Source organism: Ambystoma mexicanum, chromosome 4q (genome assembly GCF_040938575.1).
Source record: "Ambystoma mexicanum isolate Mex_15411 chromosome 4q, UKY_AmexF1_1, whole genome shotgun sequence".
Taxonomy (NCBI): Eukaryota; Metazoa; Chordata; class Amphibia; order Caudata; family Ambystomatidae; genus Ambystoma; species Ambystoma mexicanum.
The window spans coordinates 1,058,688,954-1,058,706,390 of NC_090928.1; positions in this window are offsets into that span (position 1 = coordinate 1,058,688,954).

The window sequence follows — 17,437 nt, forward strand, 5'->3', positions numbered from 1 at the left end:
TTGTGTATCGTCTGCATAGTTGGTATAGGCTATGTTGAGGGAATCGAGGATGTCAAAGAGGGGTCTTGTGAAAAGGTTATATAGTGTGGGTGATATGCATGATCTTGGGGGAACCACAAGGGATAGGTGCAGGTGGGACATTGTCATTGTCATGGAACACTTTCATGACCCTTCCATTTAAAAAGGAGGCGATTCATGCTGTGGCTTCTTTAGAGAAATTGGCTGAGGTGATGAGGGGATGGCAGAGGATTTTGTGATCTACCAGGTCAAATGCTGCTGATAGATCAAGGAGGACGGTAGGCTTCCCCATGTCTCTGAGTTCATCGATTTAATGAGCACAGATTCTGTACAATGGCCTGGGCGAAAGCCGGATTGGTGCATCCCTAGAATGTGATTAGTTTCCAGGTAATTTTGGAACTAGGCTTACCCTGGAAGCGTGCTCTCTATCCCTTTACAGAGAGCACTCTTCCAGGGTGTTTGAATGCAGCACAGGAACGAAATGGGGACTTGAGTATATCAGGTAAGAGGGGGGCCCTGGGGTTGTTTTTTGAGAGGTTCGGGGTCCCTGGGACAATGCAGGGAGCGGAGTGGGGTGGGGAGGAGAGGGGTGGGGGCAGCCCTGGCAAGGGGTGGCTCATCCGTAATGGTCAAGGGGGTGTTGACCCAGCGGCCCTCTCACCCAGTATGGAGGAGCCAAGAAGCCACCCCACTGAAACACTGAGCGCTCTTTCAGCTGCTTTATCCAGCTGAGGAAGCGCCTCTGGGCTGGCTGAACTGTCAAAGAGAAACCCTGTTTCCCTTTGCCAGTTCAGTTTCCCAGCTGCACATGCTCAAGGAGCCATTCAAGGCTTGGGGTGTTTTTCTTCGCCAGCCTTGCATAGCTCATTGGAAATGCTGGCTGCATGTATGTATGTGCGAGGGAGAGCTCCTGCACCTCCTCACACATACAGACAGAGCTGGCTGGAACGGGGTGCTTCAGCACCCATGCTCAGCCCATGCACGCCTGTGCAGGAACCGGGAAGCTCTTGCTTCCTGATTCCTGTATATGATCAGGAGCTGGAGCTCAGAGGAGGACACTTCAGGACTGGGGTAGAAGGTATGTTTACGTTCATTTATTTTTTATTTAAATATGTGTATGGATGAGTGTATGCTTGTCTTTTAAGTGAGTGTATGATTATGGGTGCTTGTGTGAATGATAGAGTGCTTGCTGTGTGAATGCTGCTTGAAGGTCTGCGTGTCCGTGTTTGTGTTGGTGAGGAGGGTTGTACAACAAAGGCATTTTTAAAATGCCTTTGTTCTACAATCCCCTTATCCATCTGCCAAAATTAGCTCTCCTTCTGAGGTGCTGTGGGGCCCATCAGACAGGGATGGTATCTTTTTACGGGACATCTAACATAGATTTCCAGTAAAAAAAATACCATGCCTGCCACCGAGCCCCCCCCCCCCCAAGTGCCAATTGCGTACTCTTTTGCCTTTTACCCATTATTTTAAAAGTATGCTCTAAAATGCAACAATTTACAACAAAACATGCAACAAAAACACTACACTTAGTCTCTATGGCATATCTGGCTGAAATCTATATGGCCCTCCACGTAACCAATTCACCAGCCACGACTGGCCCTGGCACTCTGTTGGGACCGGGGGGGCAAGGACTGTGATGGGAGCAGATTGGGGGGTGGACATGGGATAGTGGAGGGAGCAGGGTGAGGAGAGCCCAGGAACTTTGGTGGAAGCAAGGTGGGGAGAGCTCGGAGTCTGTGGTGTGATGGGGAGAGCCTGTGGACTGGGCTAGGAGTGGGATTAGGGAGCCCAGAGACTGTGGTGGGAGCAGGTGGAGGAGCCCAGGGTCTATACTGGGAGTAGGGTGCGGTGACGGCACGCAATAGTTCATAACCATTTGGACTTACTGTCCATTTGGCATTTTTGGTGGCACGGCCTGCCCACATGTTACTCAGGGGGGCCCAGCCAAAAAATGTTTGAAGACCACTGCTTTACTGAGTTCCTTGTGGGAAGTGGGGTAGGCAACCACCCCTGACAAGCCCCCAATCTTGAGTATGCCTCTACTCCCCACCCCAAAGGAGAAGAACGCACGCCTGGCACCCTTCCTCCGCACGATACTTATAAGTGACATTTTATCTCACCAACAACCGATACCTGGCATCCAGGCTCAACATACCCACAATACAAATCTCATCCTTTGCTTTCTCTGTCTCCACCCACAGCACCAATCCCATAGCAGGCTTCCCTCATCTCCACAACACAAGCCACATATCTAGCATCATGCATCCCTGCCCCCAAAACACAAACCTCACTCCTGGCTCCTCACAACACAACCCCAATATCCATTCATAACATGTGAATCTCATGCAAAATAGAATTATGCATATTATAATAACATGCCAGTACAACACTTCTGAAAATGCATTAAAACAAAGAAACCATAATGAAACATTTATTTTGAAAAAATGTGCAATATAATGTAGGCTTTGACCCTGTCATGGCAGACTAAAGACCTCATCAGGTGTAGGGCGGAGTGATAAAAATGTGGCAGTAACGCTATTACTGTTGCATTACCCCTCTGCTCAATCCCGAGTTTGGGTGGAAAGTGGGAGGATTTAGCTGGAGGTAAAAACCTCCCCTTTCTGCCCATTTTCCACGCTATTATCGCTGGTGCTATTACCACTGACGGTAATATTGCTGGGAAAACCCATATAGTTTCATGGACTCCGAATAAATGAGGATTAACAGTGCACCGCAATTCAGGATGGGTGCAAATTGCGCTGGGCCGAGATGCAGTAACGCTAATAGCATTGGGCGGCATGCCAGTGCATTTATTGCTGGGATACCGCCCAACTTGTGATGAGGCCCATGAGCAGGATACATCAGAGTTCCATAGCGTGGGGGCCAAGGCTGAGAATGATGATCCACCTAAGCTGACTGAGTTTGTCTTAGGTATGACTAGGAGGCCGGCTGAACTTGATCTTAGGGTGCGTGGGGGTGATAGGGTTTTAGCTTGTCTTGAAGATATTGAGGTCCGGTTTTATGCAGTGCTCGATGGGAGATGCATAAGGTTTTGGAAGTCACCCTTTGCGCTACAGGAAGCTAGCGCAGCGTCTTAAGGGCCGCGGTGATGTGGTCTCTTGGGCCAAGCGCAAGTAGCATTTTGGCTGCCGCGTTTTGTGCCCTTTGGAATTTATTCATATGTATAGAACACAGTTTCCAAATGCAAATATATTACAGGAATAACGAGTTTACAGTGGCGATGCTTTGTTAGATGAGTGGATGGGTAGTATGGCGTGAAGTAATTGCTTCTAGCCCTGCCCTTCCCACACTTACTTATTACTGGCTTCCTGCTTCTCCTGCGGATACCTGCAGATACGAACTGGCCGTCAGTGTTGTAGCCGTCCTTTGCCTCGGGTCCTTAGCCGATGGGCTGCCGGGCAGAGGGCTGCCCTGGGAGGACTAGCAATGAGGGGTGGATCCTCTCGTGAGGACGAATCAGGGTTGGGGGCGGGCAGGGAGGCGGGAGCAGGTGACCAGGAAGCGGAGGCTGGCGAGGGGGGTCGGAGACGGCGAGGGGCTGCACGGATGGGAAATCAAGGCCTCAGGGGGCACACAAGATGGCAAAACAAGGCGTCAGGGGGCACACAGAGGTGGATTTGCTCACCTGGGGCAGAGGGATGCAAACAGGGCCCTCGCAGCAGAGCAGTTTGTTCCCTTCTGGAAGGGGAGAACAGGATAGCCAATCAGGGTTGGGGGCGGGCAGGGAGGCGGGAGCAGGCGACCAGGAAGCGGAGGCTGGGGAGGAGGGTCAGAGACAGCAAGGGGCTGCACGGATGGGAAATCAAGGCCTCTGGGGGCACACAAGATGGCAAACCAAGGCCTCAGGGGGCACACAGAGGTGGATTCGCTCACCTGGGGCAGAGGGATGCAAACAGGGCCCTCGCAGCAGAGCGGTGTGTTCCCTTCTTGAACATCTCCAAGCAGTTACATGAACCAGCATGCTTTGCCCTACTTTTGCAGCCTAGTGTATTGCAAAACATTAATGTAACATGGCAAGAGAGTGTGCCAAGAGAAGGTTCGCCTCTGGCACATAACTACCTCTGAAGCTTGAATCTGCAGAAGCTGCATGACAGTTCTCAGGGTCCTATGACCAATGCTGCCCATGTAGGCCCTCAATGCATATGCGGATTAGGGTGGGGACAAGGCCAAAGAATTGTTATAAATCCCCCCCGGTGCCCCCCCAGCCATACTCCATTAGCTGTGGCAAAATAAATGCTTCTAAAACGCCAGTCTGACCCAAATCTATCATATAATTTACAGGACCTTTAAATGCAGGTGAACAGCAATCTGGGACACTTCACATTTAAAGAAATCCATGCAAGCGTGGAGAATACCACATTGAAACCACTAACACCCCCTCCCCCGCCCTCACACACACAAAAAGCTAGAGAGAAAGAAAAAGAATGCAGGAAAATATACCTTTTACCATCAATATACAGCAGGAATGTTCTTAAACCTGTAAGGCCCTCATTAGGACCCTGGCGCTAAGTGTTTAACGGCGCCGTAAAACACTTAGCGCCTTACTACGAGGTCCCTTTGCGGGCCCCAACCTGAACTGCTGGTCTAGACCGGCCGTTAAAGTAGGGACCCGCAAAGGGACCTTGGTGCTAAGTACGGTACCGCAATTTGCGGTACCGTACTTAGCGCCTTCCCCAGTCCCATTGAGCCCTATGGGGCAAAAATGGGAATGGGGAAGGGCCAATGTTCAATGGGGAATTACCTTCTCGCCAACCTTGGAATAGGGTGGTAATTCCCCATTGAACATTGGCGGACTCGTTACGATACCGGCACCAACCATGGTGCTAATAGCGCCATGATTTACTGCCAGTATCGTAATGAGGGCCTAAATCTCTATCAGCAAAAATGGACTTATGTTCGGGGAAAAAATTAATAGTTTAAGCCCTGCTCTTGTAATTTCTACAATTCCATCTGGATCTTAAACCCTTTTTCTGCATAAATATGGAAACTGCAAATAAGGTCATGCAACATCGAGAAACCCATAAAAAAATCTGAAAAAAATAATTAAAAACTCAAAAACCAATAAATAACAATTATCCTCAAAACCCAGACTGCTGACAGAAAGGAGTACATGCGTGCACAAAGGATTAAACTCTGCACAAGAAAAAATCTCTGCTGCTAGAGATTATGGCAAATATGCTGTTACTGTGGCGCGAGCCTATATTGGTGTCAGATGTGGCATACCTGTCGAATCACCCTCATTTAGAGGGTGTCGTCCATATTGGTCTCATTCTCACCCTGCAAAAAGCTTCATACCTTCCATGGACTTGAGGGGTCAAGTGCGGCCCAAGAAAGTGCACTCTCCCATTGATTTCAATGCCACCAAAATCATCTGATTTGACCCACCTTGGAGGTTCAAGAGATTGAGGCGCTGCATGCTTATGATTTGGCGTTTTATGTGAGTAGTACATTCAGACTTCATTTTATTCCTTCGCACTGTGGGATTTATAGTTTTGCTACAATTTCAAGAATTCCTAGAACATAACAGAACTGGGTGAGCTCCTACAGCATGAGATGGGACAATTTGAGAGTTTTGGGTCACAAAGCATCTAAGGTTCACCTTTGAGGACTTAGTTTCAAATATAAAAATAACAGAACTGGGTGAGCTCCTATGGCATGAGATGGGAGAACTTGAGAACTCTGGGTCACAAAGGCTCTAAAGGTTTCATAGTGATAATTTCGACAACAAAAATGTCGAAAGTCAAAATTTCGAGAAAAAATATGGCGGAAAAAAAAATGTCGACTTTTTTTTCAATGCATTTTTTTTCGAAATGGGGGGGTCCCCCCCCCAACCCCCTTTTTTTAATTTTTTATTTTAATTTTTCCCTTTTTTTATCTCCCGAACCCCTAAAACAAATATATAATTAAAAAAAACGAAAGTCGACATTTTTTTTGTCGACATTTTTTTGTCGACATTTTTGTCTGTCGACATTTTTTTGTCGAAATTATGACTGCCCACCCTCTAAAGACATTGCTTTCAGATATAAAAATAACAGAACTGGGTGAGCTCCTGCGGCATGAGATGGGAGAGCTCGAGAGCACTGGGTCACAAAGCATCTTAGATGCACTTTTGAGGACATTGCTATCAGATATAAAAATAACAGAACTGGGTGAGCTCTTACAGCATAAGTTGGGATAACTCGAGAGCTCTGGGTCACAAAACACCTAAGCTGCACCTTTGAGGACATTGCTGTCAGATAGAAAAATAACAGAACTGGGTGAGCTCTTAAGGCATGAGATGGGACAACTCGAGAGCTCTGGGTCACATAGTCTCTAAAGACATTGCTGTCAGGTATAAAAATAACAGAACTGGGTGAGCTCTTACAGCATAAAATGGGAGAACTCGAGAGCTCTGGGTCACAAAGCACCTCCGGTGCACCTTTGAGGACATTGCTGTCAGATATAAAAAGAACAGAACTGGGTGAGCTCCTAAGGCATGAGATGGGAGAACTCGAGAGCTCTGGGGCACAAATTCTCTAAAGACATTGCTGTCAGATATAAAAATAACAGAACTGGGTGAGCTCCTACGGCATGAGAGGGGAGAACTCGAGAGCTCTGGGTCACAAAGCACCTCCGGTGCACCTTTGAGGACATTGCTGTCAGATATAAAAAGAACAGAACTGGGTGAGCTCCTACGACATGAGATGGGAGAACTCGAGAGCTCTCGGTCACAATGCAACTAGGATGCACCTTTGAGGACATTACTGTCAGATATAAAAATAACAGAACTGGGTGAGCTCTTACAGCATAAGATGGGAGAACTCGAGAGCTCTGGGTCACAAAGCATCTAAGATGTACCTTTGAGGACATTGCTGTCAGATATAAAAATAACAGAACTGGGTGAGCTCTTACAGCATAAGATGGGAGAACTTGAAGAGCTCTGGGTCACAAAGCAACTAAGGTGCACCTTTGAGGACATTGCTGTCAGATATAAAAATAACAGAACGAGGTGAGCTGCTACATCATGAGATGGGAGAACTTGAGAGATCAGTGTCACAAAGTATCTCAAGTCATTGATGTCAGGTATAAAAATATCAGAACTGGGTGAGCTCTAACAGCATATGATGGGAGAACTCGGGAGCTCTGGGTCACAAAGCACCTATGGTGCACCTTTGAGGACATTGCTGTCAGATATAAAAATAACCAAACTGGGTGAGCTCCTAAGGCATGAGATGGGAGAACTCGAGAGCTCTGGGTCACAAAGTCTCTAAAGACATTGCTGTCAGATATAGAAATAACAGAACTGGTTGAGCTCCTGCGGCATAAGATGGGAGAACTCAAGACCTCTGGGTCACAGCGCACCTAAGGTGCACCTTTGAGGACATTGCTGTCAGATATAAAAAGAACAGAATTGGGTGAGCTCCTACGGCAAGAGATGGGAAAACTCGAGAGCTCTGGTTCACAAAGCACCTAAGGTGCACCTTTGAGGACATTGCTGTCAGAAATAAAAATAACAGAACGGGGTGAGCTCTTGTAGCATAAGATGGAAGAACTCAAGAGCTCTGGGCGACACAGCACCTTAGGTGCACCTTTGAGGACATTGCTGTCAGATATAAAAATAACAGAACTGGGTGACGTCCTACGGCATGAGATGGGAGAACTCGAAAGCTCCTGGTCACAAAGTATCTCAAGACATTGCTGTCATGTATAAAAATAACAGAACTGGGTGAGCTCCTACGGCATGATATGGGAGAGCTCGAGAGCACTGGGTCACAAAGCATCTTTGATGCACTTTTGAGGACATTGCTATCAGATATAAAAATAACAGAACTGGGTGAGCTCTTACAGCATAAGTTGGAATAACTCGAGAGCTCTGGGTCACAAAACACCTAAGCTGCACCTTTGAGGACATTGCTGTCAGATAGAAAAATAACAGAACTGGGTGAGCTCCTAAGGCATGAGATGGGACAACTCGAGAGCTCTGGGTCACATAGTCTCTAAAGACATTGCTGTCAGGTATAAAAATAACAGAACTGGGTGAGCTCTTACAGCATAAGATGGGAGAACTCGAGAGCTCTGGGTCACAAAGCACCTCCGGTGCACCTTTGAGGACATTGCTGTCAGATATAAAAAGAACAGAATTGGGTGAGCTCCTACGGCAAGAGATGGGAAAACTGGAGAGCTCTGGTTCACAAAGCACCTAAGGTGCACCTTTGAGGACATTGCTGTCAGAAATAAAAATAACAGAACGGGGTGAGCTCTTATAGCATAAGATGGAAGAACTCAAGAGCTCTGGGCGACACAGCACCTTAGGTGCACCTTTGAGGACATTGCTGTCAGATATAAAAATAACAGAACTGTGTGAGCTCTTACAGCATAAGTTGGGATAACTCGAGAGCTCTGGGTCACAAAACACCTAAGCTGCACCTTTGAGGACATTGCTGTCAGATAGAAAAATAACAGAACTGGGTGAGCTCCTAAGGCATGAGATGGGACAACTCGAGAGCTATGGGTCACATAGTCTCTAAAGACATTGCTGTCAGGTATAAAAATAACAGAACTGGGTGAGCTCTTACAGCATAAGATGGGAGAACTCGAGAGCTCTGGGTCACAAAGCACCTCCGGTGCACCTTTGAGGACATTGCTGTCAGATATAAAAAGAACAGAACTGGGTGAGCTCCTAAGGCATGAGATGGGAGAACTCGAGAGCTCTGGGTCACAACGTCTCTAAAGACATTGCTGTCAGATATAAAAATAACAGAACTGGGTGAGCTCCTACGGCATGAGATGGGAGAACTTGAGAGCTCTGGGTCACAAAGCACCTCCGGTGCACCTTTGAGGACACTGCTGTCAGATATAAAAAGAACAGAACTGGGTGAGCTCCTACGACATGAGATGGGAGAACTCGAGAGCTCTCGGTCACAATGCAACTAGGATGCACCTTTGAGGACATTACTGTCAGATATAAAAATAACAGAACTGGGTGAGCTCTTACAGCATAAGATGGGAGAACTCGAGAGCTCTGGGTCACAAAGCATCTAAGATGTACCTTTGAGGACATTGCTGTCAGATATAAAAATAACAGAACTGGGTGAGCTCTTACAGCATAAGATGGGAGAACTTGAAGAGCTCTGGGTCACAAAGCAACTAAGGTGCACCTTTGCGGACATTGCTGTCAGATATAAAAATAACAGAACGAGGTGAGTTGCTACATCATGAGATGGGAGAACTCGAGAGATCAGTGTCACAAAGTATCTAAAGTCATTGATGTCAGGTATAAAAATAACAGAACTGGGTGAGCTCTAAGAGCATATGATGGGAGAACTCGGGAGCTCTGGGTCACAAAGCACCTATGGTGCACCTTTGAGGACATTGCTGTCAGATATAAAAATAACCGAACTGGGTGAGCTCCTAAGGCATGAGATGGGAGAACTCGAGAGCTCTGGGTCACAAAGTCTCTAAAGACATTGCTGTCAGATATAGAAATAACAGAACTGGTTGAGCTCCTGCGGCATAGGTTGGGAGAACTCAAGAGCTCTGGGTCACAGCGCACCTAAGGTGCACCTTTGAGGACATTGCTGTCAGATATAAAAAGAACAGAATTGGGTGAGCTCCTACGGCAAGAGATGGGAAAACTCGAGAGCTCTGGTTCACAAAGCACCTAAGGTGCACCTTTGAGGACATTGCTGTCAGATATAAAAAGAACAGAATTGGGTGAGCTCCTACGGCAAGAGATGGGAAAACTCTAGAGCTCTGGTTCACAAAGCACCTAAGGTGCACCTTTGAGGACATTGCTGTCAGAAATAAAAATAACAGAACGGGGTGAGCTCTTATAGCATAAGATGGAAGAACTCAAGAGCTCTGGGCGACACAGCACCTTAGGTGCACCTTTGAGGACATTGCTGTCAGATATAAAAATAACAGAACTGGGTGACGTCCTACGGCATGAGATGGGAGAACTCGAAAGCTCTGGGTCACAAAGTATCTCAAGACATTGCTGTCAGGTATAAAAATAACAGAACTGGGTGAGCTCCTACGGCATGATATGGGAGAGCTCGAGAACACTGGGTCTCAAAGCATCTTAGATGCACTTTTGAGGACATTGCTATCAGATATAAAAATAACAGAACTGGGTGAGCTCTTACAGCATAAGATGGGAGAACTCGAGAGCTCTGGGTCACAAAGTCTCTAAAGACATTGCTGTCAGATATAGAAATAACAGAACTGGTTGAGCTCCTGCGGCATAAGTTGGGAGAACTCAAGAGCTCTGGGTCACAGCGCACCTAAGGTGCACCTTTGAGGACATTGCTGTCAGATATAAAAAGAACAGAATTGGGTGAGCTCCTACGGCAAGAGATGGGAAAACTCGAGAGCTCTGGTTCACAAAGCACCTAAGGTGCACCTTTGAGGACATTGCTGTCAGATATAAAAAGAACAGAATTGGGTGAGCTCCTACGGCAAGAGATGGGAAAACTCTAGAGCTCTGGTTCACAAAGCACCTAAGGTGCACCTTTGAGGACATTGCTGTCAGAAATAAAAATAACAGAACGGGGTGAGCTCTTATAGCATAAGATGGAAGAACTCAAGAGCTCTGGGCGACACAGCACCTTAGGTGCACCTTTGAGGACATTGCTGTCAGATATAAAAATAACAGAACTGGGTGACGTCCTACGGCATGAGATGGGAGAACTCGAAAGCTCTGGGTCACAAAGTATCTCAAGACATTGCTGTCAGGTATAAAAATAACAGAACTGGGTGAGCTCCTACGGCATGATATGGGAGAGCTCGAGAACACTGGGTCTCAAAGCATCTTAGATGCACTTTTGAGGACATTGCTATCAGATATAAAAATAACAGAACTGGGTGAGCTCTTACAGCATAAGATGGGAGAACTCGAGAGCTCTGGGTCACAAAGCACCTCTGGTGCACCTTTGAGGACATTGCTGTCAGATATAAAAAGAACAGAACTGGGTGAGCTCCTAAGGCATGAGATGGGAGAACTCGAGAGCTCTGGGTCACAACGTCTCTAAAGACATTGCTGTCAGATATAAAAATAACAGAACTGGGTGAGCTCTTATGGCATGAGATGGGAGAACTCGAGAGCTCTGGGTCACAAAGCACCTCCAGTGCACCTTTGAGGACATTGCTGTCAGATATAAAAAGAACAGAACTGGGTGAGCTCCTACGACATGAGATGGGAGAACTCGAGAGCTCTGGGTCACAGTGCATCTAGGATGCACCTTTGAGGACATTACTGTCAGATATAAAAATAACAGAACTGCGTGAGCTCTTACAGCATAAGATGGGAGAACTCGAGAGCTCTGGGTCACAAAGCATCTAAGATGTACCTTTGAGGACATTGCTGTCAGATATAAAAATAACAGAACTGGGTGAGCTCTTACAGCATAAGATGGGAGAACTTGAAGAGCTCTGGGTCACAAAACAACTAAGGTGCACCTTTGAGGACATTGCTGTCAGATAGAAAAATAACAGAACTTGGTGAGCTGCTACAGCATGAGATGGGAGAACTAGAGAGATCAAGGTCACAAAGTATCTAAAGACATTGATGTCAGGTATAAAAATAACAGAACTGGGTGAACTCTAACAGCATATGATGGTAGAACTCGAGAGCTCTGGGTCACAAAGCACCTATGGTGCACCTTTGAGGACATTGCTGTCAGATATAAAAATAACAGAACTGGGTGAGCTCCTAAGGCATGAGATGGGAGAACTCGAGAGCTCTGGGTCACAAAGTCTCTAAAGACATTGCTGTCAGATATAAAAAGAACAGAACTGGGTGAGCTCCTACGGCATGAGATGGGAGAACTTGAGAACTCTGGGTCACAAAGACTCTAAAGACATTTCTGTCAGACATGTTAAATGTTAAATGTTAAAGGTAGTTGTACCGCGCACCGTCACCAACGGAATTGGTCCCCAGGCGCTCTGGCGGATCTGTAAACGATAAGGTGGGATGGGTTAGTAAGGTGAGGAGGGAGTAGGATAGTGAGAGGAGTGGTGTTCTGTTGGCAGCTTCAACTCAGTATACACCGGGTGCTAAGCTTTGGTGCGGGTATTTGATTGGTTTCAGTCTGCGTGTGCTGTTGTTCCGCCTTACGTGTTGTTGCAGTGCTGTGAAGTGCGTGCGGCTTGTTGTGCGAGAGAGGGTAGTGTGAGTTTTTGAGTGAGATAAGTATGCAGAGTTTGAGCTTATATTGGTTAGTGGGTTAGCATGCTAACATTCACAATTTTGTCTAAGTGTGGCACTTGCTGACCTTCACAATCCTATCTAGATGCGGCGCAGGCCAATGTCTAGAACTCCATCCAGGTGTGGGCATGCCAACATTCACAATCCCATCCAGATGTGGCGCAGGCCAGTGTTTAGAAATCTGTCTAGGTGTGGGCATGCTAACATTCACAATCTTATGTAGATGCTGCGCAAGCTAATGTTCACAATTCTAAGTGTGGCATATGCTAGTCTTCAGGTTTCACCTAGGTGTGGGCATGCTAACATTCAAAGTCCTATCTAGATGCGACGCAGGCTAATATTCACAAATCTAAGTGTGGCATATGCTAGTCTTCAGGTTTCATCTAGGTGTGGGCATGCTAACATTCAGGTTTCAGCTAAGTGCGGGCATGCTAACATACAAAGTCCTATCTAGATGCAACGCAGGCTAATATTCACAATTCTATCCAAGTGTGGACATGCTAATATTCACAATTCCATCCAAGTGTGGACATGCCAGTAATCACAATTCAATCTAAGTGCGGGCATGCTAACTTTCAAAGTCCTATCCAGATGCGACACATGCCAATATTCACAATTCCATCCAAGTGTGGGCATGCTAACATTCAGGTTTCACCTAAGTGCGGCACTTGTTGACCTTGACAAGTATGTTAGTATGTAATGCAAGGCGACTTCTACAATCCTGTCATGAATAGGTTCAGTCTGGTGGTCACAAATCTTTCTGAGTATACCTGGTGTGAGTCTATGGCAGTCTATGTTATTGGGAGGTAAGGAAGAAGGGCAGGGGTTTTCTGAAGTAGAGTAATTGCTCTACTCCCCACCCATGCCACACTCACAGTTTTTGTTGGTGTCTGTTGACTGCTGGCTTCACTGGCTTCCCCTGCGGACACCTGCAGACACATCTTGGAGCTGCCAATGTCAGAGCCTCCCTTGGCCTTGGGGCCCTTCACCGCAGGGGCTGCCAGGCAGGGGGCTGCCCTTGGATGATTCAAGATATGCAGAGGAGGGGCCAATCGGGCGGCCAATCACAGGGTCAGGGGCCGGTCAGGAGGAGGGAGCGAAGAAGGAAATGGAGGTTGGGGACTGCAAGGGGAGCGGGCCTCGTATCTGACGGGTTTCCCAGGGCAAAATGGGGTATAGCCTGCCCACGAGGGTCGCTGGCCCTGCGCACTCACCTGCAGCTGCTCACGATGTTAAAGAGCATACAGGGAGGCGCCGCTGGTTACACCAGCCACAGTTGCTGCCATTAGCCAATCACAGGGCCGGTGGCCGGCCGGAAGGTGGGAAGAGGGAGGGAAGAAGGAAATGGAGGTTGGGCACTGCAAGGGGAGCGGGCCTCGTCTCCGCCAGGTTTCCCAGGGCAGAATGGGGTATAGCCAGGCCCACGAGGGTTGCTGGCCCTGCGCACTCTCCTGCAGCTGCTCACAGTGTTAAAGAGCATGCAGGGAGGCGCCGCTGGTTACACCAACCACAGTTGCTGCCATTAGCCAATCACAGGGTCAGGGGCCGGCCGGGAGGAGGGAGGGAAGAAGGAAATGGAGGTTGGGGACTGCAAGGGGAGCGGGCCTCGTCTCCGCTGGGTTTTCCAGGACATAATGGGGTATAGCCAGCCCCACGAGGGTCGCTGGCCCTGCACACTCAGTTGCAGCTGCTCACAATGTTAAAGAGCATGCAGGGAGGTGCTGCTGGTTACACCAGCCACAGTTGCTGCCATTAGCCAATCACAGGGTTGGGGGCCGGCCCGGCAGGGGGGAGGGAAGAAGGAAATGGAGGTTGGGGACGGCAAGGGAAGCGGGCCTCGTCTCCGCCGGGTTTCCTAGGGCAAAATGGGGTATAGCCAGGCCCACGATGGTCGCTGGCCCTGCGCACTCTCCTGCAACTGCTCACAATGTTAAAGAGCATGCAGGGAGGCGCCGCTGGTTTCACCAGCCACAGTTGCTGCCATTAGCCAATCACAGGGTCGGGGGCCGGCCGGGAGGCGGGAGGAGGGATTGAATAAGGAAATGGAGGTAGGGGACTGCAAGGGAAGCAGGCCTCGTCTCCGCCGGGTTTCCCAGGGAAAAATGGGGTACAGCCAGGCCCACGAGGGTCGCTGGCCCTGCGCACTCACCTGCAGCTGCTCACGATGTTAAAGTGCATGCAGGGAGGCGCCGCTGGTTACACCAGCCACAGTTGCTGCCATTAGCCAATCACAGGGACGGGGGCCGGCCGGGAGGCGGGAGGAAGGAGGGAAGAAGGAAATGGAGGTTGGGGACTGCAAGGGGAGCGGGCCTCGTCTCTGCCAGGTTTCCCAGGGCAAAATGGGGTATAGCCAGGCCCACGAGGGTCGCTGGCCCTGCGCACTTTCCTGCAGCTGCTCACGATGTTAAAGAGCATGCAGGGAGGCGCCGCTGGTTACACCAGCCACAGTTGCTGCCATTAGCCAATCACAGGGTCGGGGGCCGGCCGGGAGGCGGGAAAAGGGATTGAAGAAGGAAATGGAGGTTGGGGACTGCAAGGGAAGCAGGCCTCGTCTCCGCCGGGTTTCCCAGGGAAAAATGGGGTACAGCCAGGCCCACGAGGGTCGCTGGCCCTGCGCACTCACCTACAGCTGCTCACGATGTTAAAGTGCATGCAGGGAGGCGCCGCTGGTTACACCAGCCACAGTTGCTGCCATTAGCCAATCACAGGGACGGGGGCTGGCCGGGAGGCGGGAGGAAGGAGGGAAGAAGGAAATGGAGGTTGGGGACTGCAAGGGGAGCGGGCCTCGTCTCTGCCAGGTTTCCCAGGGCAAAATGGGGTATAGCCAGCCCCACGAGGGTCGCTGGCCCTGCACACTCAGTTGCAGCTGCTCACAATGTTAAAGAGCATGCAGGGAGGTGCCGCTGGTTACACCAGCCACAGTTGCTGCCATTAGCCAATCACAGGGTTGGGGGCCGGCCCGGCAGGGGGGAGGGAAGAAGGAAATGGAGGTTGGGGACGGCAAGGGAAGCGGGCCTCGTCTCCGCCGGGTTTCCTAGGGCAAATTGGGGTATAGCCAGGCCCACGATGGTCGCTGGCTCTGCGCACTCTCCTGCAACTGCTCACAATGTTAAAGAGCATGCAGGGAGGCGCCGCTGGTTTCACCAGCCACAGTTGCTGCCATTAGCCAATCACAGGGTCGGTGGCCGGCCGGGAGGAGGGAGGGAAGAAGGAAATGGATGTTGGGGACTGCAAGGGAAGCAGGCCTCGTCTCCGCCGGGTTTCCCAGGGAAAAATGGGGTACAGCCAGGCCCACGAGGGTCGCTGGCCCTGCGCACTCACCTGCAGCTGCTCACGATGTTAAAGTGCATGCAGGGAGGCGCCGCTGGTTACACCAGCCACAGTTGCTGCCATTAGCCAATCACAGGGATGGGGGCCGGCCGGGAGGCGGGAGGAAGGAGGGAAGAAGGAAATGGAGGTTGGGGACTGCAAGGGGAGCGGGCCTCGTCTCTGCCAGGTTTCTCAGGGCAAAATGGGGTATAGCCAGGCCCACGAGGGTCGCTGGCCCTGCGCACTTTCCTGCAGCTGCTCACGATGTTAAAGAGCATGCAGGGAGGCGCCGCTGGTTACACCAGCCACAGTTGCTGCCATTAGCCAATCACAAGGTCGGGGGCCGGCCGGGAGGCGGGAGGAGGGATTGAAGAAGGAAATGGAGGTTGGGGACTGCAAGGGAAGCAGGCCTCGTCTCCGCCGGGTTTCCCAGGGAAAAATGGGGTACAGCCAGGCCCACGAGGGTCGCTGGCCTTGCGCACTCACCTGCAGCTGCTCACGATGTTAAAGTGCATGCAGGGAGGCTCCGCTGGTTACACCAGCCACAGTTGCTGCCATTAGCCAATCACAGGGACGGGGGCCGGCCGGGAGGCGGGAGGAAGGAGGGAAGAAGGAAATGGAGGTTGGGGACTGCAAGGGGAGCGGGCCTCGTCTCTGCCAGGTTTCCCAGGGCAAAATGGGGTATAGCCAGGCCCACGAGGGTCGCTGGCCCTGCGCACTTTCCTGCAGCTGCTCACGATGTTAAAGAGCATGCAGGGAGGCGCCGCTGGTTACACCAGCCACAGTTGCTGCCATTAGCCAATCACAGGGTCGGGGGCCGGCCGGGAGGCGGGAAAAGGGATTGAAGAAGGAAATGGAGGTTGGGGACTGCAAGGGAAGCAGGCCTCGTCTCCGCCGGGTTTCCCAGGGAAAAATGGGGTACAGCCAGGCCCACGAGGGTCGCTGGCCCTGCGCACCCACCTACAGCTGCTCACGATGTTAAAGTGCATGCAGGGAGGCGCCGCTGGTTACACCAGCCACAGTTGCTGCCATTAGCCAATCACAGGGACGGGGGCTGGCCGGGAGGCGGGAGGAAGGAGGGAAGAAGGAAATGGAGGTTGGGGACTGCAAGGGGAGCGGGCCTCGTCTCTGCCAGGTTTCCCAGGGCAAAATGGGGTATAGCCAGCCCCACGAGGGTCGCTGGCCCTGCACACTCAGTTGCAGCTGCTCACAATGTTAAAGAGCATGCAGGGAGGTGCCGCTGGTTACACCAGCCACAGTTGCTGCCATTAGCCAATCACAGGGTTGGGGGCCGGCCCGGCAGGGGGGAGGGAAGAAGGAAATGGAGGTTGGGGACGGCAAGGGAAGCGGGCCTCGTCTCCGCCGGGTTTCCTAGGGCAAATTGGGGTATAGCCAGGCCCACGATGGTCGCTGGCCCTGCGCACTCTCCTGCAACTGCTCACAATGTTAAAGAGCATGCAGGGAGGCGCCGCTGGTTTCACCAGCCACAGTTGCTGCCATTAGCCAATCACAGGGTCGGTGGCCGGCCGGGAGGCGGGAGGAGGGAGGGAAGAAGGAAATGGAGGTTGGGGACTGCAAGGGAAGCAGGCCTCATCTCCGCCGGGTTTCCCAGGGAAAAATGGGGTACAGCCAGGCCCACGAGGGTCGCTGGCCCTGCGCACTCACCTGCAGCTGCTCACGATGTTAAAGTGCATGCAGGGAGGCGCCGCTGGTTACACCAGCCACAGTTGCTGCCATTAGCCAATCACAGGGACGGGGGCCGGCCGGGAGGCGGGAGGAAGGAGGGAAGAAGGAAATGGAGGTTGGGGACTGCAAGGGGAGCGGGCCTCGTCTCTGCCAGGTTTCCCAGGGCAAAATGGGGTATAGCCAGGCCCACGAGGGTCGCTGGCCCTGCGCACTTTC